The following is a 23,812-nucleotide window of genomic DNA, read 5'->3' on the forward strand; positions in this document are numbered from 1 at the left end:
ATAAACTTCATTAAAAGATTATCCCATACTTGATATATCTGAAAGGTTATCTGATTCTTTAAAGGTCCAGTGTTAAAGCCAGGGGTGAAAGTAACATTCAACACTTACTGGTATGGGGTCTTGGGTGGAAGGGGCATGGCTGGGGGGGTCAGCGTCCCCCAACCAGCCCATCCATGCTGCCTGCTTAGCTACTGTGTTGCCTGTTCAAAATGGTATTTTAGAATGAAAGTTCTCTTTATAAATTTATATTTACCATTTCTGTTTAAAAGTAAATCCATTTGTGGAATTGGATCCTTACTCGATTCAGCCCAACCAGCTTCAGATACATAAATATGATTTTATATGTGTATATATACACTTTCAGAATTCCACAAAAGGGTTTAATGCCTGTGACTAGTTGCATAATCATTTGCAAAATATGAGCTTGATTCTACAAGCCCCTAAGCATCACAGATCATGGGAGATAGGGGAAATATGCATTTACTGCTCTGTGGGCACATATGCTCTGGCAACAGGATATGAGAAGCATAGCACACAACACTTGCTTAGTAAGGACCTGCTTCTGGAAATTGCTGAGTATCCTCTGCTTTCATTGAAGCCAGTTGGAGTAGGAAGTTCAACTCAATGCAGAATCAAGACCTAAAGCTATAAATCATTAATTATGGTAAATATATCCACTAAGGGGCAAACTCACTGGTGCTAACTTGAGCAATGCTCCTATTGGATTCAGTGGGAATTATGGAGGCTTAGCACCTTCCAGAGTCGTCATGATTGTTTTTCTGCTTAACTTCTATACACAAGATGGAAAATGGTGAATGGCTGGTTGGCTGTTAAGACCCTGGATCACACTCTGGAGGAGGTTTGGCATCCAAATCCATGTTCAGAATTTGCAGTTTGGGCCTATTTATAATTTTTTATGGTAACAACTATAGTTTAGAAACATTATTTTCCTTATGTTCTCTTCTCTTCTTCCACAACACTCCCTTGAGCATGCATCTCTGCATATTTCTTAGTTACTAAAGGCCAGCTTGTGATAGCCATTCTCATGCTGCATAATACCTTTCAATACAAGTGAGTCCCACTGAGGTCATTGTAACTAGGAGCTTCATGGTACGACCGTGTAAAAGCAGTTTGTTCTTGTTGGTTATATTTAAAAAAAAGGGAAAGGGAAAAAAAAACCCTATACCCCAATGAGTGCTAACATCTAATGAAGATGAACCTCTTTTGTTCAAAATGGGGTTTGTACCAGTATGAGTCATGGCAGTATTTTCCTGTAGTAAGTCACATGGTTGTAAACCTCATTAATGATTCAGTGCAGTGCATCCACATTCGGAAATAGTATCAATGTGGGTACCCTGGTGTAGCTATATTCGTGCAGATTTTCCTAATGTAGCCAGGCTTAGAGAGGCATACCCATGACAAACCATAGAAAATAAAATGGATATTTTTACATTAGTTTAGGAACTGGAGGTAACAAGTAGTGGGCCAAATCCTTAGAGCTCCTACAACTCCCAATGAAGCCCATGGGGGTTTAATGGCTCTTACCAGTAAAACTACATTGTTTAGAAATGTTGTTCCAACAAAAGCTCTAAATTATATGGGGAGAGAGGAAACTATTAGTTGTAAAGTTAAAGCAACTTGTTTTTATTTACAAATTAATTTCAGCTTCTTAGAATTAGACAATGAATGTGTTGGTGATTAAATCTGTTCATCACAATAGTGATATTTTATTTGGATTCTCTATGCCAATAATCATGTTTTGTTTCATTCAATCCCTGATTAGGTTTTGCTTCTACCTGCACAACTTGCATTGTATTTTAAACTAAACATAAAATAAATATGGTAGCACTTAATTTCATTTTATGTTGATGTCATGCTTTTGTTTACATCTGATTACTTCTTTACAATATATTACAAACAAATCTATTTTGAAAAGGGAATATAAAGCACTGTAAATGCATTTCTCTTCCAAGCACTACTTTCAACAGAGTAAAGTCAGGCAAATACAGTAAAACTTACCATACCTTTAACTTAATTCTGATTTGTATCTGCTACGAGAGAATCTTATATCATGTAAGAGCATATGGATCTGTATTTCTACCAGTGGTGATTTCTAATTCAATATTCTTACATTTTATTTAGTAGCCATGCAGTTGATTAGCAGTTACTTTTTTTTGTTAACATTAATTTTGTCACAATATTTAGATGAAGTAAAGCAGTGAGATTCTTCAGTAGAGCAGTGAGGACACAAATATTTGTTGTGTGGCTTTTTTTAAGCTATTCAGTTACATCTGGTAAAAAAAGAATTTGTTTCTAGATGTGGATTTTTTGTTTAATAAAAATAAACCATTAGTCTCATTTCCCTTTTTAATTTGTTTTTATGAAGAATAAAATATTTCATTGAGAGCCACTCTTTCAGAAACAGAGTTTGGTAAATATTCTTTATTAATAAAAATTAAATTCTTGATTAGTTGCCTGCCACCTTTTAGGTGGAAATATATTGTATAGGTTACTATTGGTGCTATTGATTAATCACAGTTAATTTTTCTGAGTTAATTTTGCGAGTTAATTGTGATTAATTGCAGTTTTAATCACATGGTTAAACAATAGAATAGCAATTGAAATGTATTAAATATTTAAGATATTTTCTATATTTTCATATATATTGTATTCTGTGTCGTAATAGAAATCAAAGTGTATCTTTTATTACAAATATTTGCACTGTAAAAGTGATAAACAAAAGAAATAGTATATTTCAGTTCACCTTACACAAGTACTGTAGTGCAATCTTTGTAGTGAAAGTGCAATTTACAAATGTAGATTTTTTTTTCTGTTACATAACTGCACTCAAAACCAAAACAATATAAAACTTCAGAGCCTACAAGTCCACTGAGTCCTACTTCTAGTTCAGCCAATCGCTAAAACAAACAAAAAGAAAAGGAGTACTTGTGGCACCTTAGAGACTAACAAATTTATTTGAGCATAAGCTTTTGTAAGATGCAGCTAACTTCATCGGATGCATGCAGTGGAAAATACAGTGGGGAGATTTATATACACAGAGAACATGAAACAACGGGCGTTACCGTACACACTGTAAGAAGAGTGATCAGGAAAGGTGAGCGATCTATTCAGGGGACACCATCATAGGGCCTAATTACATCAGCCACACTACTAGAGGCTCGTTCACCTGCACATCTACCAATGTGATATGTGCCAGCAATGCCCCTCTGCCATGTACATTGGCCAAACTGGACAGTCTCTACCTAAAAGAATAAATGGACACAAATCAGACGTCAAGAATTATAACATTCAAAAATCATTCGGAGAACACTTCAATCTCTTTGGTCACTCGATTACAGATCTAAAAGTGGCAATTCTTCAACAAAAAAACTTCAAAAACAGACTCCAATAAGAGACTGCTGAATTGGAATCAATTTGCAAACTGGATACAATTAACTTAGGCTTGAATAAAGACTGGGAGTGGATGTCATTACACAAAGTAAAACTATTTCGCCATGTTTATTCCCCCCTTCCCCACCCCCCACTGTTCCTCGGACGTTCTTGTCAACTGCTGGATTATATAATAATTGTTTAATTCTTTCTTTTCTGAGGTACAAGTTTTAGAGTGCTGACATTTTGCAGTATTCTTGTGAACATTACCTACAATGATTGATTAAAAAGCTCGTACAGCTGTTCATTCCTTCATGTTCCTCTGTAGTATACTTGCATTGGCAAATGAAATCAGCCTCCAAAAAACTGTGACTGCTATTCGTAGCTTGTGTGTTTCATTATATCTGAAGACAACCTTAGTCAGTGTTATATGATTCAGATATGATAGGCAAAGTTGTGGGGGTTTTAGACTGGATATCTTGTATGTTTGATTGTACTATCAAATATTCAGAGTAAGATGTCAGTGATAATGACACATCTACATGTAGTGTTGGAACATAAAATTAATCTCACACACACATACACACACATATATAGTTCCGTTTTGCAACTGTGTGTGTGAGTGATTAAATACATTCTTCAATTAGAATATATATATTCCAGTCCTGGACAGGAGAAATATGGAGAGATAGATGCATAATATATCTAGGTGTTTGTGATCACTGAATTGGCAGTCCATTGAGGATGTCAATTACAGTTTACTGTACCTGCCAAAAAGAAAAACGTAAAAAATTGCTGAACTGCTTTGGTACTGGAAAAATAGTTTAGGAGTAAAATAACTGGACAAGGAGGGGAGATTCATTTAATTCTAGAGGTAGATGTGACTTGCACCCCATAATGCTTTATGGAAATATGCTTATGAATGTATATATGACATAACTGGAATATATTGTATGCTACATATGCCATGAAACACATCTCTGCAAATGTTATCTACTGAATATATTCATCCTATTGGTATGCATGTATCACTTTTTATTCAAAGTTATGAATATTGGCTGTGTACTTGTTTGGCTTTTAAGTAGCCTTAGTAAGGCATTTGGTCAGCTTCTTTGCAAATTCTTTCTAATCAAGAAACAATTAATAGACAATGGATCTGGGAAGACTCCAATCCACATAAGAAGTCTACCTGAAGACTTTCAAGGTAGCATGTAAACAATGGCTGTTGCCTGTAAAAACTGAGTCGTGCATGGACATGTGACTTGCCCATGTGACTCCAGAACTTCATCTTGGAGCTTGATTTTGCATAGGAGAGAGGAGAGGGTCTCGACCCCACAAGAGAGAGTCTATTTAAGCCCCTGGGAGACCCCTCCATTTTTTCTTCAGCTGGCTCAAGAGATAGCCTTTCCACCCCCAAAGGATACCTGAAAGAAACTGGAACAAGGGACAGTAACTGGGGGTATGAGTGATTGCTGAACCCAGACTAGAAGACTAGTCTGTAAAAGAAGCTTACTGAAACATCTCTGAGGGTGAGATTTCATCTGTAATCACTTTCTTACTGTATTAGGTTTAGACTTGTGTGTTTTATGTTATTTTTCTTGGTAATTCACTTTGTTCTGTCTGTTATTACTTGGAACCACTTAAATCCTAATTTTTGTATTTAATAAAATCACTTTTTACTTATTAGTTAACCCAGAGCATGTATTAATACCCGGGGCGGGTGGGTGACAAACAACTGTGCATATCTCTCTATCAGTGTTACAGAGGGAAAATCATTAATGAAGTTACTCTTTATACAGGGTAACAGATTTATTTGGGGTTTGGACCCCACTGGGAGCTGGGCCTCTGAGGGTTGGAGACACGAACACTTCTTACGCTGTTTCCAGTTTAGCCTTCAGTTTTTGTGGGACGTTGTTCAGACGTGGTCTGGATTTGTAGCAGGGAAGCATGTCTGGCTCAAACCAGGCAGGGTTCTGAAATCCCAATCTGGCAGGGGAAACAGGCTTAGACATAGTCTAAGCACATCAGTTGGCAGTACCCAATGGGTTTTCTGTGATCCAACCCGTCACAGAAGAATAGTCAAATTCCTGGTATAACACATTCATATTGGATAGATTATAAGGGTGAATGACCTCATTTATACAACACTGTGCTGAACAGAACACCTAAAGACTCAACTTCAGGGTATTTTGATGTACCGTAATTTAGTCCATCAAATGCCTACACTAAATGACCTTCATTTGGAGCAGGGGTTCTCAAACTTGGTTCGCCACATGTTCAGGGTAAGATCCTGGCAGGCTCCGAGACACTTTGTTTACTTGACTGTCCGCAGGTACGGCCGTTCACAGCTCCCAGGGACTGCGGTTCGCCATTCCTGGCCAGTGGGAGCTGCGTGAAGCGGTGGCCCGGTCCGCGCTGCTTCCTGCAGCTCCCATTGGCCGGGAACAGTGAACTGTGGCCACTTGGAGGTGGATGCTCAGGTAAACAAAGCATCTTGCAGCCCGCCAGGGGTTTACTCTGAACAAGCCGTGAACCAAGTCTGGGAGCCCCTGATTTAGAGTTGTCATAAATATAAAGGGAAGGGTAAACACCTTTAAAATTCCTCCTGGCCAGAGGAAAAACCCTTTCACCTGTAAAGGGTTAAGAAGTTAGGATAACCTTGCTGGCACCTGACCAAAATGACCAATGAGGAGACAAGATACTTTCAAAGCTGGAGTGGGGGGAAACAAAGGTTGTCTGTCTGGGTGATGCTTTTGCCGGGAACAGAAAAGGAAGGGAGTCTTAGAACTTAGTAAGTAATCTAGCTAGATATGCATTAGATTCTGTTTTGTTTAAATGGCTGAAAAAATAAGCTGTGCTGAATGGAATGTATATTCCTGTTTTTGTGTCTTTTTGTAACTTAAGGTTTTGCCTAGAGGGATTCTCTGTTTCGAATCTGATTACCCTGTAAGGTATTTACCATCCTGATTTTACAGAGGTGATTCTTTTACTTTTTCTTCAATTAAAATTCTTCTCTTAAGAACCTGATTGCTTTTTCATTGTTCTTAAGATCTAAGGGTTTGGGTCTGTGTTCACCTATGCAAATTGAGGATTTTTATCAAGCCTTCCCCAGGAAAGAGGGTGTAGGGTTTGGGGAGGATTTTTGGGGGAAAGATGTTTCCAAGCGGGCTCTTTCCCTGTTGTATATTTGTTAGATGCTTGGTGGTGGTAGTAATAAAGTCCAAGGGCAAAAGGTAAAATAGTTTGTACCTTGGGGAAGTTTTAACCTAAGATGGTAAAAACAAGCTTAGGGATTTTCATGCAGGTATCCACATCTGTACCCTAGAGTTGAGAGTGGGGAAGGAACCTTGACAAGAGTAAATGCAGCCATGAGGCTAAGAAGTAATGTTTTATACAATGAATAACAGAGGTCACAAAATAAATTCAGCAGGCCTTTTGGAAATGCTAGATTAGGATAAGGGATGTATTTTACAGAAATGGTCTGGGGGGAGGGGAAGTCTTTCCCCTTCATTTTGCAATATCAAATGTGGCCATAATGTCATTTGATCTGTATGATTACTACACCTCATTTTAATTGTATTCCTTTACAGTATGACATTTAGTTAAATACTAAATACATCTCATTCTCCATCACAAGGTGCAATTCAGCAGCATTTTAGGGATATATTTCAGCATTTTATAATCTGAGATCAACTTAGTAATATAAATAATGTGAAACTACATCATAACAGTAGTTTCGGCTATCTTTTTCATTGCAGATGAATGACAAACTCTGGTAATAGACTGAATGTCCTCAACTCACATTGGAGTTGAGGACACTCAGCAAACCACAGGAGGGAGAGCCTGAATTCAAATTTCTCAAACTCAGAAGTACTTTTCATAATGAGTATTGTCATATGTATGAGGGTATGCTAGAAATGTTTTAAATGTTCATGTGTCTATGGGCCGGAGTGGGGTTTACCTAAATAAATAAATAAATCAAATGTAAATACATTGACAGAAAATAGAGAGAACCTAATGTGATCACCTTATTCTACATACCATGCCAGTGCAGGATTGTTTCATGCAGTATATTTACTTGTGCTTTGCACAGTCTAACTTTAAATGTCTCCAGCAATGGGACATATACCATTTTCCTTTAAAGACTAGTACTATAGATTTTACCATCAGGGAAATATCCTGACATTTTGTGTACACATTCTCTTTTTCCATATCAACACATTAGTACTTGTTATATCTCCCCTTTCTCCTTCCCTACCATAACTGCCAAATGCATAACAGCTGTCCTCCTTTGATATTGCTTTCCTTCAGAGCTTTGTAAACTAGTATGCAGTTTATGTATCTTCACGTTCTCCTTCTGTTTCTAACTGTTCTAGGTCACTTTCCTGTTTCCTTTTCACCCTAGTCTGGATTGTCGCACTGGTGTCAGGAATGGTGTGTATTGGAAGTGTACTCATGGCCAAATCTGTGTGTGCTCTCCTGGAAACATACTTGCCTCAGGAAAAGTGCCTTTGGGAGTGGCTGTCACCTACCTGCATCAATGGTTGGAGGAAATTGATGCAGCCAGTGTAACCCACACACCTCCTGGGTGTAGTGTTCTGCTCCATCCACTGGCACCGAGACCACTTAGAGCAGAGATGGCCAACCTGTGGCTCTGGAGCCACATGCAGCTCTTCAGAAGTTAGCATGTGGCTCCTTGTATAGGCACCGACTCCAGGGCTGCAGCTACGGGTGTCAACTTTCCAAACTGCCGGAGGTACTCACTGCTCAACTCCTGACTCTGCCACAGGCCCTGCCCCATTCCACCCCTTCCCGCGGCCTCCCATGAGCCGGCCATACCCTCACTGCTCCTCCTCCCCCTGCACGCCACAAAACAGGTGATGGGAGCAGGGTGGGAGAGACGATGGGTGGCAGTTGACTTATTACTATGGCTCTGTGGCAATGTGCATTGGTAAATTCTGGCTCCTTATTAGGATAAGGTTGGCCACCCCTGACTTAGAGAGAAAATGAGTCTGCTCTACAGCCTTAGCTAACAGCTAGTTGGCTTTTAACTCTTGCAGTAGAGGCTCATGCACTAAGCTCTAGAGGTCCCCGGTTTGATCCTGCCTGTCAACGACCGGGGTCTGTCGGCGTTACAACAGCAGTGAAAGGGGGATATAGCAAGGGAGGGAGACACTTGCCAGGGAACAATAGGTAGTGACCCTGGGGAGTCTCTGGCATCCATTTCCCAGATGGGGGAGAGGGGTGCTGATTGGTCAGCATTCCTCATCACCCAGGATTTAACCCAGTGCAGGGACCATGTGGAATCTCTTTCAGCTCGGTTCCAGCAGCCCACCTTACCCACCCAAACTAGGAATGGGAACTGGCCTGACAGGTGCTGCAGGTCTAGCCAATTCCCTGGTTAGGGGGTCAGGAAGGAATCCTAGAGGAATCATAGAAGATTAGGGTTGGAGGATACCTCAGGAATCATATAGTCCAACTCCCTGCTCAAAGTGGGACCAAAACTAGCCTGGGCTTTGTCAATCATTCCAGCCAGGGCTTTGTCAAGCTGGGCCTTAACCTCTAAGGATGGAGATTCCACCACCTCCCTAGGTAACCCATTCTAGTGCTTCACCACCCTCCTAGTGAAATAGTGTTTCCTAATATCCAACCTTGACCTCCCCCGCTGCAACTTGAGACCATTGCTCCTTGTTCTGCCATTACTCCTTGTTCTGAGAACAGCCAAGCTCCATCCTCTTTGGAACCCCCCTTCAGGTAGATGAGTGAGGGGGGATTTGATAGCAGCCTTCCTCTCTTCTGCAGACTAAACAATCCCAGTTTCCTCAGCCTCTCCTCATAAGTCATGTGCTCCAGCCCCCTAATAATTTTCATTGCCCTCCATTAGACTCTCTCCAATTGTCCACATCCTTTCTTTAGTGGGGGGCCCAAAACTGGATGCAATACTCCAGGTGTGGACTCACCAGTGCCAAATAGAGGGGAATAATCACTTCCCTCGATCTGCTGGCAATGCTCCTAGTAATACAGCCCAATATGCCATTACCCTTCTTAGCAACAAGGCCACACTGCTGACTCATATCCAGCTTCTCATCCACTGTAATCCCCAGGTCCTTTTCTGCAGAACTGCTGGTTAACCAGTCGGTCCTCAGCCTGTAGCGGTGCACGTGATTCTTCCCTCCTAAGTGCAGAACTCTGCACTTGTCCTTGTTGAACCTCATCTGATTTCCTTTGGCCCAATCCTTCAGTTTGTCTAGGTCACTCTGGACTCTATCCCTACCCTCCATCGTATCAACCTCTCCCCCCAGCTTAGTGTCATCTGTGAATTTGCTGAGGGTGCAATCTATCCCATCATCCAGATCATTAATAAAGATGTTGAACAAAACCTGCCCCAGGACTGACTCCTGGGGCACTCTGCTTGATACTGGCTGCCAACTAGACATTGAGCTGTTGATCACTACCTGTTGAGCCTGACAATCTAGCCAGTTTTCTATCCACTTTATAGTCCATTCGTCCAATCCATACTTTTTTAACTTGCTGGCAAGAATACTGTGGGAGACCATATCAAAAGCTTTGCTAAAGTCAAGATATATCACATCCACTGCTTTCCCCATTCCACAGAGCCAGTTATCTCATCATAGAAGGCAATCAGGTTGGTCAGGCATCCATGTTGAATCCATGTTGTCTGTTCCTAATCACCTTCCTCTCCTCCAAGTGCTTTAAAATGGTTTCCTTGAGGACCTGCGTCATGATTTTTCCAGGGACTGAGGTTAGACTGACTGGTCTGTAGTTCCCCGGGTTCTCCTCCTTCTTTTTGTAAAGATGGGCACTATATTTGCCTTTTTCCAATCGTCTGGGACCTCCCCTGATCACCATGAGTTCTCAAAGATAATGGCCAATGGCTGTGCAATCACATCAGCCAATTCCCTCAGATGCATTAGATCTAGACCCATGGACTTGTGCATATCCAGCTTTTCTATATCTTTTCCCCATGGGCCAATTGTCAGAGTCCTTCCTTGCAGCATCTTCAAGCCACAATAGGTTAAGCAGGAACACTCTTGGTACCTAACTGAGGTTTGGGGGGTGTTTATTCATCACAATTTGTAGCCAGTTTCCAGTGTGGCTAAGAGAATAAAGTGAACCATTCCCAGAATAAAAGATCTGGGATTTTGGTGATGGGCCTTGAGCTCATGTGATAGGTTGAGGCCTTGTGGCCCTCGTGGGCCTACATCCCCACCCTGCTGCATCCTTTGTCCCTCTTTAAGGGGTTGGGCAGGATGCTAGGACTCTGAGGAAAGCTGAATCATGGGGATCACACAATATGGGTTATATGGTAAGGAGCCCTGTAACCCCTGCACTGGAACCAATTAAATGCCTGTCTAGGCAGTATGGATGATGAGGGGGTAGTGCCCCTACCCTTCGTTGAAGTTTTTAATAAAAGCCTGTCGCTTAATTTCATGTATGTTTCTCTCCTCATTTTGCTGTTGTGTCCATATAAGTGTACCTCCCTTCCTATGCCCTTCTTGGCTGTGGCTAAAAGCCACAAAGATTACCTAATTGCCTAGAATTTTCTCTCAGTATTTGTTTTGTTACTTAAGAACTGCAGTGAATTACTAGCTTCAGAGTAGCAGCCGTGTTAGTCTGTATTCGCAAAAAGAAAAGGAGTACTTGTGGCACCTTAGAGACTAACAAATTTATTTGAGCATAAGCTTTTGTGAGCTACAGCTCACTTCATCGGAATGTATGCGATGAAGTGAGCTGTAGCTCACGAAAGCTTATGCTCAAATAAATTTGTTAGTCTCTAAAGTGCCACAGGTACTCCTTTTCTTTTAGTGAATTACTAGAGAGTGTCAGAATCACTTTTTTAAAAAAATCTGTGCAATATATGTTGTTTTCCAGTCCTCCTGTCAAGCATAGCTAGCTGTGTGGCATGTGCGGATCAGTGTTGTCCACTCAGGATTTTATTGTGAATGTTGTGATATTTTGGTGTTTTTTCCTAAAGACCTAGCCCTGAAGGAAGTCAGAGGTTACAGGAGACTCTTGGGGGAGCAAGGGGAGTAAAGTATCGGCCCTTGTGGTTAAAGAGGAAAGTATGAAAATGTGACCCAGCTCTGCACTTATTTTTTACAATTTCCAAAAATAATTGATCTGGTGACTGAGAACAAGAATGGGAAATTTCAAGCAAAATTTGGGGGAAAATTGGGGGATTATAATGGAAGTCTCAAAATAACCTAAACTATCACTTTTGCTAATTAATAATAATTGCTAATTAACCCAAGATAAATTGCATATTTTTAAAAAACAAACTATTGATATTTCACATTCATATTTAATTATAAGTGGTGATTTTTATGGTCTTTGAATATTGTTCATAATGGGCAAATTATTAGAGTTTAAAAAAAATTGCAGGGTTCATGAACTGCAAGAAGGACAAAGATTTACTAGAATGTAGGCTGGCTGAGGAGCTGCTGTGATAAATAAAGCTTAGTCTCTCAGGTTGAGTGGGACTTACGATAAAAATTACTTCTAAATTCCCATACTAAAAAATCAAGACATTACTTTGAGGGAACTCTCTGTAGATGAGGCTAACTGATGGAATTCGTTCTGAAAGTATAGAGATATCTTAGTGCTATAGTCAAAAGTGGTTTATGGGTTACTGTCATCAATCGGTGGCCTCAATTATAAAGTAGACTACCAAATTTCCTGGGTATTATAGTATAGCCAAAGGTCCCCAGTTCTCATTGGTTTCTGTTTGGTTTTTAAATAATACAAAGAGTCTGATTAGGATTATTCAGGAATGTAATATTGCTAATAAATAACAGAGATAAATAACTCACTGAACACAAATAAACTGTTCCATTTGTTGACTGAGGTGAGATTAGATTCCTCCCTTGGGAATCAGTTTGCACAACCCAGGACTTCAGACTTCAATTGCCTGAAATGTTTGATTCCTGCTCATGCTTGGTATATGCAATGTCATATTATCTAATTAACTTCAGTCATAATTATGATGTCACTCATGCTTGTGTAAATTAGGAGTAATTCAAGGAACATGAGTTATCCCAGAATAAATCTGATTAAAGTGTGATCAGAATCCAGATCTTTATCTCTGTCATTAATAATCTATTACAAATCCTTATTTATCATTAAACATCTGTTCCAAATTGAATAGTGGTAATCAACAAGCATATTTAAACAAATGTTCAAAATAATACTCATTTTAAAATGGCAGAAGTTGTATTGCAGCACAATTGTCTCTCTCCCCGCCACCTTTTCCACTGGTATGCTATAAAGGATTAAGCTTCATCCAGAAGTTTAAAGTCATCACCCTTCCTGTTATCTTTCCTGTACACAGAAACAGGAACTGATTGCACAGAACACAACTGAGAGTCCTTATTTCTAAAATCATCATGATTTTCAAGCCATCGTTGTCATTTTTTGGGGGGTGACTCATGAACATTTTGAGATTGTGCTTTCCACTTCTGATAACCAGTATTGGCAGAGTGCCAGGGAGTCTGAGAAAAGAGTGATAAGAGTCAGTGCTTAGTGAAAGTGATATTTATTACAACAAGTACAAAGGTAAAATAAAAATGGTTGCTTTGCAGGCTGTCCAACTCCTACATGGCAATCTATCACCATCCCTAAAAATTATAGAAGTTACTGAGCAGAGTTGGTTTAGAAAATCTTGAAGTATCAATAGCAATTTGAACTGGGTATTTAAATCAAAGGAGCTAATAAAATAGAAAATTAACAAAAAAACCCAAAAACTAATCCCTATGCTGTTTTGATGATGGCTTGTGATGAAGCACTGGACATAAACCATACATTCCATACTGAGGAGGAGGAAGGGGAAGAAAGCTTTGAAGAGGAAATGAAATGTTTGTGCCCCTACCAAAAATATTACCCTTAAAATATATATTCTCTATTGAAAGACCCACAAATAATAGAAACAACTGAGTAGCTTGTCAGAGACTTACAATTAATAGCCAGTTGTATGAATCTGGAGCTTTAAAAGATTCCATCATTGAAGATCAAATAGTTTTAGGGAGCAGGGGCAAAAAGGTATATGAAAGGGTTTTATTTTTTGTTTTAAAGCATGGACCCAACACTTGAAAGGAAGTATTTTTCACATGAAAAGAATGGCCATAAAGAGAGAGAGAGGCACAGATTGTAAACACCTATTAGGTGACATGAACATGTCAGGAACAGAAAACAAAAATATGCCAGGAACAAGATGTCTATCATGTAGCAACCAACAGAATATGTGGGGAAAATCTGCAATAAGTCCCACCTCTGATTTAAAATATTATAATTCTGATTGTGGTGCACATTTTTTTAAAAGTAAGTGTTAAAGTTTGAGAATCTGTTTGTATCTTGTGTTGAGATTCACACAGCACAGATGGGTTGGGTTGTCAAAGAGCTGGGTCACAGTCTGATTCTCTACTGTGATCTTTCCTGGCTCTGGCACCAACTTATGGCAATGGGATATGACTTTCAATGGGCTATATACTCGAGGAGAATCAGCAGAAGAGTTCTTCTCTGGGAGAGTTCCCATCTAACCAGCTGTGGTCAGATTCTGGCTCATCTAAATGGCTCGAAAAAATCAACCACATCAGGTGGGGCGAGGACCTAGTTCAGTATATTAAGATTCCTGAAGATATTGTTATGGAAGGAAATGAAGAGAAATATTAACAGGAAACATTATTTGCTCCAAAGGATTGCTAAGAAAGCAGAAGGCAAATTCTTTAGCAAAAAGAGTGCATTGGCAGTGCTTTTGGCAGATTTCTCTTGACTCCAAAAGTTGTAAGGTTTTTACTTGGGGTGAATTGAGAAGACAGCTGCAGCGGCACAGGAGCTAGCAAACAGAGCTCTAAACGGGAGTTTGAGTGGGAGATCTGTTGGAGGAGAAGGTAGTTGTACTTGGTTTTGTATTTTTAGTATGTGTGTGTGTGTGTGTGTGTAGGGGTTTTGTGCTGGGAGAGCAGCTGAGCCTGATTAGGGGGTGGGGCTTTGTGCTGAGAGAGCAGCTGAGCCCTGCCTAGGGGGTGGGGCTTCTGACTAGGGGCCCTATAAAGGTAGCCAGCCAGTCAGGCAGTGGCACAGACAGCTGCAGTGGCACAGGAGCTAGCAAACAGAGCTCTAAAAAGGGGAGTTTGAGTGGGAGTTTGCAAGGGGAGTTTGGATTGTGGTTTGCTTTTGCTGGGGGGGTGGTCTTTTTGGTGTGGCTTGTGTTTCCCAGATTAACAGGATTTAGGTGGGAAGGCGATGACAGATACGGAGGCAGCTGTGGGAGTGACTCCTGTAGCGGAAGACACATTGAGGATGACTGGATGTGGAAGCTGTGGTATGTACATGATCCTGGAGGGGGGAACCGGTAAGAGTTTTGTCTGCATGAAATGCCGTCTGATAGAGTTGATGGAGGAAAAGATCTGAGGTTTGGAGATGCAGGTGGAAAGTCTGGTTGAGTTTAGGAAGGGGTTTGAGCAGATGATGGAGCAAAGATATGAGGTATCTGAAGGGAAAAGCTCAGACTCACAGATGGAACCAGGGCTGGGGAATTTTGAGGAGAGACTGGATGAGGAAAGTGGTCAGTGGAAACATGTGACTCAAAGAATCAGGCAGAGAAAAAGACGGGCTAGTGAAAGAGAAATAGAGCTTAGGAACAGGTTTGCAGAGATGGAAAATGAAGAAGGGGCTCAGCAGGTACTTGTTGAAGGTGGAAGGGTAAGGAAGAAGAGAAGAGAGGCTAGTCCTATAGAAAAAGGGGAAGAGTCAAGGGAGACTACACCAAATATGAGCCCCAGGAGGATACAGGATGGGTTGAAGAAGATTGTAAGGGAAAATAGGAATGGAAAAAACTTGCAGCCAGAGAGAACAGGGGAGACACTGGAGAATAGCACTGTCACCAGGAAAAGGCAGGTCTATGTGATCGGGGACTCTTTATTGAGAAGAATAGACAGGCCTGTAACTAGAGCTGATCCTGAGAATAAAAGGGTGTGCTGTCTTCCGGGTGCTAAGATACGGGATGTAGACCTGAGGTTGAAAAGGATCCTAAAGGGAGCGGGAAAGAATCCCCTAATTATCCTTCATGTGGGAACAAATGATACGGCTAGATTCTCGCTGGAAAGTATTAAGGGAGACTATGCTAGGCTGGGGAAGACGCTTAAGGAAATGGAGGCTCAGGTGATCTTTAGCGGGATCCTTCCTGTTCCTAGAGAAGGGCAAGAAATGTGTGACAAGATTATGACTGTCAACAGATGGCTTAGGCAGTGGTGCTATAAGGAGGGCTTTGGGATGTATGGCCACTGGGAGGCATTCACAGACAGAGGTCAGTTCTCTCGGGATGGACTTCATCTGAGTAGGGAAGGAAATAGACTTCTAGGATCGAGGCTGGCACAACTGATAAAGAGAGCTTTAAACTAGGAATTGGGGGGAGATGGATGGGAGATGTCCAGAAAATCTCCACGCCAGATTTTAGCATTGAGAGGGAAGAAGATGAAGTAAGAATGGATACAGCCGTGGGTAGGAGAATGTATATAAGGAGTGAGGGCGGTGTGGATACTAGTCTAATAGGTTATACTGGATGTAGAATGACTGTGCCTAATAGGGTACAAAATGTGAGCGAGGCCAAACAGCAAAAATTAAGATGTTTGTACACCAATGCGAGGAGTCTAGGTAACAAAATGGAGGAACTAGAGCTACTGGTGCAGGAAGTGAAACCAGATATTATAGGGATAACAGAAACATGGTGGAATAGTAGTCATGACTGGACTACAGGTATTGAAGGGTATGTGCTCTTTAGGAAAGACAGAAACAAAGGGAAAGGGGGTGGAGTAGCATTGTATATCAATGATGAGGTAGAATGTAAAGAAATAAGAAGCGATGCAATGGATAAGACAGAGTCTGTCTGGGCAAAAATTACATTGGGGAAGAAAACTAGTAAAGCCTCTCCTACGATAGTGCTCGGGGTGTGCTATAGACCTCCGGGATCTAATATGGATATGGATACAGCCCTTTTTAATGTCTTTAATAAAGTAAATACTAATGGAAACTGCGTGATCATGGGAGACTTTAACTTCCCAGATATAGACTGGAGGACCAGTGCTAGTAATAATAATAGGGCTCAGATTTTCCTAGATGCGATAGCTGATGGATTCCTTCATCAAGTAGTTGCTGAACCGACTAGAGGGGATGCCATTTTAGATTTAATTTTGGTGAGTAGCGAGGACCTCATAGAAGAAATGGTTGTAGGGGACAATCTTGGCTCAAGTGATCATGAGCTAATTCAGTTCAAACTAAACGGAAGGATTAACAAAAATAAATCTGCAACTAGGGTTTTTGATTTCAAAAGGGCTGACTTTCAAAAATTAAGGAAATTGGTTAGGGAAGTGGATTGGACTGAAGAACTTATGGATCTAAAGGTAGAGGAGGCCTGGGATTACTTTAAATCAAAACTGCAGAAGCTATCGGAAGCCTGTATCCCAAGAAAGGGGAAAAAATTCATAGGAAGGAGTTGTAGACCAAGCTGGATGAGCAAGCATCTTAGAGAGGTGATTAAGAAGAAGCAGAAAGCATACAGGGAGTGGAAGATGGGAGGGATCAGCAAGGAAAGCTACCTAATTGAGGTCAGAACATGTAGGGATAAAGTGAGACAGGCTAAAAGTCGAGTAGAGTTGGACCTTGCAAAGGGAATTAAAACCAATAGTAAAAGGTTCTATAGCCATATAAATAAGAAGAAAACTAAGAAGGAAGAAGTGGGGCCGCTTAACACTGAGGATGGAGTGGAGGCTAAAGATAATCTAGGCATGGCCCAATATCTAAACAAATACTTTGCCTCAGTCTTTAATAAGGCTAAAGAGGATCTTGGGGATAATGGTAGCATGACAAATGGGAAGGAGGATATAGAGGTAGATATTACCATATCAGAGGTAGAAGCAAAACTGAAACAGCTTAATGGGACTAAATCGGGGGGCCCAGATAATCTTCATCCAAGAATATTAAAGGAATTGGCACCTGAAATTGCAAGCCCATTAGCAAGAATTTTTAATGAATCTGTAAATTCAGGAATAGTACCGAATGATTGGAGAATTGCTAATATAGTTCCTATTTTTAAGTATGGAAAAAAAAAAGTGATCCAGGTAACCACAGGCCAGTTAGTTTGACATCTGTAGTATGCAAGGTCCTGGAAAAAATTTTGAAGGAGAAATTAGTTAAGGACATTGAAGTCAATGGTAAATGGGACAAAATACAACATGGTTTTACAAAAGGTAGATCGTGCCAAACCAACCTAATCTCCTTTTTTGAAAAAGTAACAGATTTTTTAGATAAAGGAAATGCAGTGGATCTAATTTACCTAGATTTCAGTAAGGCGTTTGATACCGTGCCACATGGGGAATTATTAGTTAAATTGGAGAAGATGGGGATCAATATGAACATCAAAAGGTGGATAAGGAATTGGTTAAAGGGGAGACTGCAAAGGGTCCTACTGAAAGGCGAACTGTCAGGTTGGAGGGAGGTTACCAGTGGAGTTCCTCAGGGATCGGTTTTGGGACCAATCTTATTTAATCTTTTTGTTACTGACCTTGGCACAAAAAGTGGGAGTGTGCTAATAAAGTTTGCAGATGATACAAAGCTGGGAGGTATTGCCAATTCGGAGAAGGATCGGGATATTATACAGGAGGATCTGGATGACCTTGTAAACTGGAGTAATAGTAATAGGATGAAATTTAATAGTGAGAAGTGTAAGGTTATGCATTTAGGGATTAATAACAAGAATTTTAGCTATAAGTTGGGGACGCATCAATTAGAAGTAACGGAAAAGGAGAAGGACCTTGGAGTATTGGTTGATCATAGGATGACTATGAGCTGCCAATGTGATCTGGCTGTGAAAAAAGCTAATGCGGTTTTGGGATGCATCAGGAGAGGCATTTCCAGTAGGGATAAGGAGGTTTTAGTACCGTTATACAAGGCACTGGTGAGACCTCACCTAGAATACTGTGTGCAGTTCTGGTCTCCCATGTTTAAAAAGGATGAATTCAAACTGGAGCAGGTACAGAGAAGGGCTACTAGGATGATCCGAGGAATGGAAAACTTGTCTTATGAAAGGAGACTTAAGGAGCTTGGCTTGTTTAGCCTAACTAAAAGAAGGTTGAGGGGAGATATGATTGCTCTCTATAAATACATCAGAGGGATAAATACAGGAGAGGGAGAGGAATTATTTAACCTCAGCACCAATGTGGACACAAGAACAAATGGGTATAAACTGGCCACCAGGAAGTTTAGACTTGAAATCAGACGAAGGTTTTTAACCATCAGAGGAGTGAAGTTTTGGAATAGCCTTCCAAGGGAAGCAGTGGGGGCAAAAGATCTATCTGGCTTTAAGATTCTACTTGATAAGTTTATGGAGGAGATGGTATGATGGGATAATGGGATTTTGGTAAGTAATTGATCTTTAAATATTCAGGGTAAATAGGCCAAATCCCCTGAGATGGGATATTAGATGGATGGCATCTGAGTTACTATAGAAAATTCTTTCCTGGGTATCTGGCTGGTGAATCTTGCCCATATGCTCAGGGTTTAGCTGATTGCCATATTTGGGGTCGGGAAGGAATTTTCCTCCATGGCAGATTGGAGAGGCCCTGGAGGTTTTTCGCCTTCCTCTGTAGCATGGGGCATGGTTGACTTGAGGGAGGCTTCTCTGCTCCTTGAAGTCTTTAAACCAGGATTTAAGGACTTCAATAGCTCAGACATGGGTGAGGTTTTTCATAGGAGTGGGTGGGTGAGATTCTGTGGCCTGTGCTGTGCAGGAGTTCGGACTAGATGATCAGAATGGTCCCTTCTGACCTTAGTATCTATGAATCTATGAGAACGGGAGTTAGGCAATGATGTCACAACTCATTACGTAAACATGGAATGGATTTCCCGTGTAGGTACTCCATAGGGAGGAGATACAATGACCAGATAAATGGTTTGGTAAAGAAGGTGTTTGGTAAAGAAGTGGAACAGGGTGGGGTTTGGGGCACCTATGAGTGGCATGACAGGGAGCCCACCTTTACCCTCATGTGATGGTAGCGGATGTACTTTTATCTGTGGGAGTTCCCAGACATTTAATAATAAAGTTTTGGCCTAATTAAACCATATCAATTGTCTCCCGACCTTCCTCCAGCATAGTCAGGCAATGGCTGTATAGACTATTTAACAGTAGAAGAAGAGATAAGAAACAATATCTTTACCATGGCCAGAGCAGCTTTCAAAAACTGAAATCATCAGCCTGGGAAAGAAATTGATCACCAGTGCCTGATTTTAAGATTCAGGTGATTCTGAATGTGCAAAGATTCAAAGATATATGGGGGGGGGGGAATCAAACTGCAAGTCACATTGAATTGTGTCAGTAAGTTCATACTCAACTATGCAGCTCAAACTCACTGTAGCAACCTCCTTCACCAACATACAGAATAGGTACGGATGCCAGGACATGGAAGAGAAGCCAAAGATTTGAAATATGTACTGACATTGGTACCAGCTCTATTATTCTTTGACCCATTGAAAGGGAAATCAGTCTTTCCACAGATTCTTCAAAAGTAGAACTGGGAGCTGTATTACTACAAAGACCTGGGGCTGAATAGCTGTATTGTGAGAGCTATGATGGCAGCAGAGAAAAAAGTATGCGAAGGAGGCTTATGTCTTATTAAGTTGTGAGTATAAAATTTCCTGTTTTCTTGATGGTCATCGCTTCAAAGGTGAAACCCCCTGTAAACAACTTATTGTAATGCATATGAAAGAGCTTGGAGAAACCGCAAATAATCAACAATTATTTTTTGAGAGTTCAGAAGTATGGTATGACCTTGGAATTTCAGTGACGATGCCATCTAGCAATTGCAGATGTGCTGCCTGAGGGTATGCTTTACTTGATAACCAGGTTTTAAACAAACTTTAATAGTACATGGGAACATTGTAAAAGCATCCAGCAATAAGGGTTTAGCTGGAAAAAGAAATAGCTAAGGGTGAAACACTGCAAGCAGTAATACATGATATATAATGAATGGATTAAGAAATCTATACTTTTCATCTGCATACTCCCAATATAAAACTGAGATGTAAAAATGTAGTATTAGTAATTCCCACAGTGATAAGAACATAAATATTGGAAAGAATATATGAAGGACACATTAGCATAACTAAATCAAAAAGGAACAGCTGCAGAAGTCATATTAAGACCTATGTACAGTCTGTCTATTTAGATGGTAAGTAGGTTAGCAAGTATTGAACCTGCATGAAATCCAGAGAAGTACAGTTAAAAAATCTGACATTTCTTCAACATTCCAATAGTCTCATGGAACAAATTTGAAATTAATGTGTTTGTCATAGGAAAAAATGATCATCTGATGGACTATTTCGGCAACTTTCAAAAAGTAGTGAAACTTGCGGGTATCACCACTTCAGGTGTAATAAAATGAAATCTTTGTTTGCTTATCTTAGTATTCCAAAAACAGTGGACCACAGTTCAAAAATAGTAAATCCTTGAGCTTCACTATAGCTTACAAATTAACATAAATTACCTAACAGAGTGTGAAGTCTGTATATTAAGGACTTGCTTAGATAATTACTGCAAGAGAATACATATCTCTAGAACCACTCCATTACAGAGCAAGACTGCTTCAATCTGGAAAACTCCCAGCAGAAGTTTTATATAATAGACACGTACATGCTCTGTTACCAGATATGAGACGTAAAAGAATGACACACAATCCTGTGATCTTGGCAAAGGGATTAAGATGAATCAAAATGGATATAAAATTATAGCAGAAGAACTAAATCTTTTATCACAACTAAAATAAGTCAAAATTTGGCAATTAAAAAAAGTCAAACTGGCTATAAGATGATACAGTTTCTAAGGAAATTACATATTCATATTCACAAAAAGAAAAGGAGTACCTGTGGCACCTTAGAGACTAACAAATTTATTAGAGCATAAGCTTTCGTGAGCTACAGCTCACTTCATCGGATGCATAGCTCACGAAAGCTTATGCTCTAATAAATTTGTTAGTCTCTAAGGTGCCACGGGTACTCCTTTTCTTTTTGCGAATACAGACTAACACGGCTGCTACTCTGAAAAATATTCATATTCAGTGATCATTTATTTGAAACCTTTGAAAATAGAATTGTAAGCATTGAAAGGTACCTGAGAATATGACTTTGGGTATGGGACCATGCTTTCCAGCATGGGTAGAGAGACACATGATAGTTCTGTGTCAGCTAAAGTGCTAAACAGCAGTGTAGACAGAGAGAGCATGAGTAGCAGCTAGGGGTATCCTCCTGAGTACAAACCCCCGACCACCTGAGCACATACTTGGGCAGTTAGCCTAAGCTGCTGCTCATACTACCTGGCTACACTGATTTTTTAGTGCTCTTACTGTGGCAGAGCTATCAGCTGTCTCTCTACCCATACTAGGAAATATGCTCCCAGCTGCAATGTAGCCATACACCAAGAGAGAAAATGAGCAGATAGCAGAAAAGAGTGAAATGAGAGCAGATAATATGGAAGAACAAATGTAGTCTTGGACTGTTCTGGTGTGGAGCTCTAGTGGGAGAGTGAAAGACCTGGAGATGCCTGAAGATGCTTTCTAATCAACCACAAAGACTGCTGGAATGTCCAGAAAGACTGAGACCAATTGATTCTTTAGTAACAATATAAATTATGCTTAGTTGAACCACTGTATCTGTTAGAATTTGTTGAGGCAGGAAATTTAGAGGGGGGAATTTAAAAAGAAAAGGTGTTCAAACAGTTTGGAGGAAATTTTGCAATGTCACATCTGCCACATTTTGTTAGGCCACATACGTACTGTACTACAGCCCCAAAAGCCATAGAAAAAACCTCCGTTTTTATCCTGCTTATACGAAATTGACAAGATAAATGATTGTCTAATAAGTATGCTGTATGCTGGGGAGTTATCAGTTGGAAGCAACAGAGGAGGAGAAAGACCTGGATATATTGGTTGAGCACAGGATGACTGGGCTGTCAATGTGATGTGGATGTGAAAAAGGCTAATGCAGTCCTAGAATGCATCAGATGAGGTATTTCCAGCACACTGGAATGCTGCATGCAATTCTGGTCTCCCATGTTTTAAGAAAGATGAATTCAAACTGGAATAAGTGCAGAGAAGGGTAACTAGGATGACCTAAAGAATGGAAAGCCGACCTAAAGAATGGAAAGCCTACCTTATAAGAGGATGCTCAAAAAGTTTGGCTTGTTTAGTCTAACCAAAAGAAGGCTGAGGGAAGATATGATAGCTCTCTATAAATACATCAGAGGGATAAATATCGGGCAGGGAGAGGAATTATTTAAGTTAAGCGCCATTATGGACATACAAACAAATGGATATAAACTGGCCATTAATATGTTTAGGCATGAAATTAAGCAAATGTTTCTAACCATCAGAGGAGTGGAGTTCTAGACCAGCCTTCCCAGGGGAGAGTGGGGGCAAAAAACCTAACCGTCTTCAAGACTGAGCTTGATAAGTATTTCGAGGGGAATGGTATGATGGGACTGCCTACAATAGCATGATGCACATTGGTAACTGCCAGTAGAAAAATCCGCAACAGCTGGAGACTGGACACTAGGTGGGAAGAATGAGTTACTATAGAATATTCTTTCCCAGGTATCTGCCTGGTAGGTCTTGCCCACATACTCAGGATCTGACTAATTGCCATATTTGGGGATGGGAAGGAATTTTTCCCCAGGTCAGATTGGCAGAGACCCTGGAGGGTTTTCATCTTCATTAGCAGCATGGGTCACATGCAGGTTTAAACTAGTGTAAATGAGGAATTCTCTGTAATTTAAAGTCTTTTAAAACCATTATTTGAGGACTTCAGTAATTCCGTCAGAGGTTAGGGGTCCATTTCAGGAGTGGGTGGGTGAGGCTCTGTGGCCTGCAATGCACAGGAGGTCAGACTAGATGGTCACAATGGTCCCTTCTGACCTTAGTTTGAGTGTACTATAAAAGATTGTGTCTGCAGCAGGGCTTTGGAGCTGTGCTCCGGCTCCGCTCCAGCTCCAGGCAAAAACCTGCAGCTCCACTGCTCCGGAGCTGCTCCACGCTCCAGCTCTGGGCTCCGCTCCAAAGCCCTGGTCCACAGAAAGATTAAGGGTTCCAAATGCTGCAGAATGTTTTGCAGTACCGCACTTTGTTGGCTCTTAGGTATGTCTACGCTGCAATCAGGAGGTATGATTTCAGTACATGCAGGTATGCCCTAGCTTGCTTTGATTGAGCCAGCTCACTAAAAATAGCAGTGAAGCCACAGCAGCAGAGGCTAGCCATCCAAGTACAAACCCATCTGGCTCCCTGGGTACAGTCAGCTATCCCATGCCACCACCTGTTTTGCTGTAGCTTCACTGCATTTTTTTAATCAAAGTAGCTCATTTAAAGCC

General features: G+C 40.7%; 1 long non-coding RNA gene across 1 annotated transcript; it reads right to left on the reverse strand.

Annotated features, from left to right (window-relative positions):
- Window positions 1–4,733: 4,733 nt before the first annotated feature.
- Window positions 4,734–22,901, reverse strand: LOC122460981. Its single transcript, XR_006282665.1, has 3 exons — window positions 22,891–22,901; window positions 12,713–12,717; window positions 4,734–5,179 (listed from the first exon to the last, which is right to left on the reverse strand). It is a non-coding gene; the product is annotated as an uncharacterized LOC122460981 (long non-coding RNA).
- Between the last annotated feature and the right edge of the window lie 911 nt (window positions 22,902–23,812).

The sequence above is a fragment of the Dermochelys coriacea genome, chromosome 7, assembly GCF_009764565.3.
Source record: "Dermochelys coriacea isolate rDerCor1 chromosome 7, rDerCor1.pri.v4, whole genome shotgun sequence".
Lineage (NCBI taxonomy): Eukaryota > Metazoa > Chordata > Testudines > Dermochelyidae > Dermochelys > Dermochelys coriacea.